We start from the raw sequence: 3168 nt of genomic DNA on the forward strand, positions 1-3168 counted from the left end.
ACGAGGATATTTTTTCACGGGAGTGGCAACTGACCATGTTCATGTTCAACATATCACTCACAGCAGGACATCCTAACGGGTAGACAACCATCGGTCAACCGTCGCACCTATGTTGTGCTGGTTTTTCTTCACTGAAAATCCATGTTGTCCAGCAGGTAGACGACAAAGTAGCCTAGTTTTAGGGGCTAGGTAACTATGCCGACTACCTGCTGGACACCTTGGATTTACAGTGTATCCACTCGCTCGCCGAGTCAGAGGCCCAGTCGGGCTCAGTGCACCATTTCTATGCCCGGCCCAATAGTCTTCTTTCCATTTACTTTATTTTGAGCCCTGGTCGGTCTACCCTTGAGTGAGAGCGTGTTGCGACGTTGTTCCCACAACGGGGTGCCGATTAGGAATCGGCGAGTAATTGGCGCTCGTGGAAAACAATAAGAAGAAAGGGATTTCTCTGGTCGAAAATATAACTCGCGGCTTCTTTTCCAGGCCTGTACGGCGCGCAGAAGTGTTCGGCACCGCTCCCCGCGCCTTGCCGGGAGGCACAGCTGATCCTGATGATGCGCACGCGTGTGCCTGCGAAAGGGATAGCCATTTTAAATATTTTCTTTTCGGCTGCACATCTCCACTACAGCACAATCACCCCTGGTCTTTCCCGCCGTTTGATTCTTGGCGTGCTCGACTTTCTCCCGTTGCTCTGTAGCCGTTTGTTATGACTGGTGGCCATCAGCAATTTTAGGCAAAAGCCATTCGGAGAAGGAGAGGCGCAAAAAACGGATAAATTGGAAACACCGTGAAGGTGCCGAATCACCGGGTCGTGACTCCTAAAAAACAAATTAAAATGTTCCCACTAAGGGAACAAAATCAAAGCAAAATAATAGGTGAAGGTCTGTAAACGAGGGGGAAACAACTGTTAAACTTTGTGTCAGCCGGATTACGGATTACCCGGATTACCTCCGGAGTGTCCTCCAGATTACGTTGCCTTTTCTCTAGAATTACCCCGGATTACCCCCAAATTTTCCCGGATTACCCCAAAATTTCTCCGGATTACCCCAGATTTTTTAGAATTTCCTCGGATTACCCCTGCCGGATTACCTAATGGCTGTCAGCCGGATTACCTTAGTCGTTTCCCCCTCGTCTATAAATAGGTGGCTCAGTGGTCTGTTTTTGTTTTTTTGTTTGTTTTTTAAACATCTCCTGAGAAAGATGAAAATTTGGATAAAATGTTAGTGCCTTAGCCCTCGCAAAAGTTAAATAAATGTTTGTGGTGAGGGCACCTTTAACTTGGAGCTGTTCCCCACTATACCCAACACTGCCCCCAGCTGTTGGTCGCGTACGAGCTCCCGGAGCAGTGCAGGCTCATCCTCTTGCGGTACTTTCACTGAGAGTGCCCCGCGCCACCCCGCTGCACTCTTTGCATGCCGCGCAGATGAGAGTGGAGGAAAAGTACCTGTTTTATTTGTTCCACGGTTACGTTACACTACGCGCTTGGACTCGCATTCATGTGAAGGCCCGATCACTAAAAGTACCGCACTGCTATCTCTTCTTTGTAAGAAAATTAACGGTCAGCACTACCACCTACGCCAAAAAAATTATCAAACTGGAGGAAGCAATAAATATGTTTTTTAAAGCGATAATATTTTAATGAAATTTTCATGTTCAAAGAGCAGCTGAGCTTCGACTCAGAAGCGATGTCAATCTTGGCGCTCAGCGGCAGCTTTAGTGGACCTTTCAAATCGCTGAATGAGCTTGGCCGTTGCGCCACGTACCTGTGTGGCGCTGATTAGAGCTCTGTTCTACGTTCGCTCAGCAACGGCACGCCTTGCCACGCCTCGACAGGACAAGGGACTACCAGAACAACAGTCAATCGTTACTGACAATTAGGGTATGTGTGGTACAAGAAGGGGAGGTGAGGGGGGGGGGGGGGGGGAGGCTCACGATGGTTGACACGGTATGCGTCGGCGTTGGAGATGGTGATGGTTCAGGGTGAAAGGTCCCAGGTGCCGAACGGTAGCTGAACAAACTACAGAAAACTCATTTTTTAGCCCACACTTCTACCCCTGCTCTAGCCGCTGAAACTGTCAGCGATAAGAGAAGTAGTGTATTGTATTGAATCCTACAGTACTCTTAGTTCCTAACAAACAGCAGCGTTCGTATTACGAATTAATTGGGTTTGTATCGTTTAAAGAATACAGAGCAGCCATGTTACGGCCGATTTTCAGGGGGAACAGCCCCTGTTTGTAATATCAAAAGCCTTGTTTGTTAAACAAACCAGGTTCTTCGTAACTCAAAGAATTTGTTTGTATTACAAATGCTCTAAATCCTTCATACCTTACGAAGAGCAGTTGTTCGTAAGAAACTTACAGTGGAATGCTGCCAGGAGTGTGAAACACCTCCCGTCTTCAACATCCTTTACCGCCCACCCACCTAACATGTATGAAACGTAAACCATGGTGATAACAATTTTCCTTAAAAAATATCCCTGGTCTGCGGCAGCCGTGCCTAGCCGTGCGTTACGATAACGAAAGTGAACGTGGATGCGGCTCCGTGCCAACGGCGCCCAACGGGAGCAGCGCTCGTTTGTATTGCGGCAGTGATTACATTGCAAGGCTGTGGAAACACGGGCGCGGTCCGGCTAGGCCCGGCACCTTTTGTTGTAGGTACCCCCCCCCCCCCCTTTACATCCACCATAAACATTTTCTGATTTACAAGCAAACATGAATATAGTGTGAATTATTTTTCAGATTATTCTTCTTCCAAACTTACCGCACTATTAGTGTAGCCTAACCAGAAGCAGGTGAATGTTTTTAGAACCATATTTCTTATTTCAGGTTTAGATCGGCTCCGGAAACGGATAGGCGCTGCAAATCGCTACTAACACGTCATGATTGTTAAATCATTCTTTCCTTGAGAGCGAAATATTTTCTGCATGTGCCTGACATGCCTGTTGTTGTTATTAAAAGGGCAACTATTCCAATCACCATTATTATTATGACAAGTGCATTGGGCAAGCTCGGCTTTAACGCCTCGTGATTAGCGCCCTCTTTGCGTCACACCGCAAGGTGTGAAGCGACTATAAATTACCTCGCCGCACACGATAACGTGCCCGCTGGGAGCGGGTAGTAGTGGTAGTATCTGTGTTTGTGTGTGTGTGGTTGTGTTGGTGGTGGTGGG

General features: G+C 47.6%; 1 protein-coding gene across 1 annotated transcript in view; it reads right to left on the minus strand.

Annotated features, from left to right (window-relative positions):
* LOC113215658 (uncharacterized) overlaps positions 1–3168 on the minus strand; it is a 98889-nt gene that overhangs the window by 59004 nt on the left and 36717 nt on the right. The gene's annotated exons all lie outside the window — the stretch shown is intronic.

Source organism: Frankliniella occidentalis, unplaced genomic scaffold, assembly GCF_000697945.3.
Source record: "Frankliniella occidentalis isolate FOCC.00 unplaced genomic scaffold, Focc_3.1 Scaffold94, whole genome shotgun sequence".
Classification (NCBI taxonomy): Eukaryota; Metazoa; Arthropoda; class Insecta; order Thysanoptera; family Thripidae; genus Frankliniella; species Frankliniella occidentalis.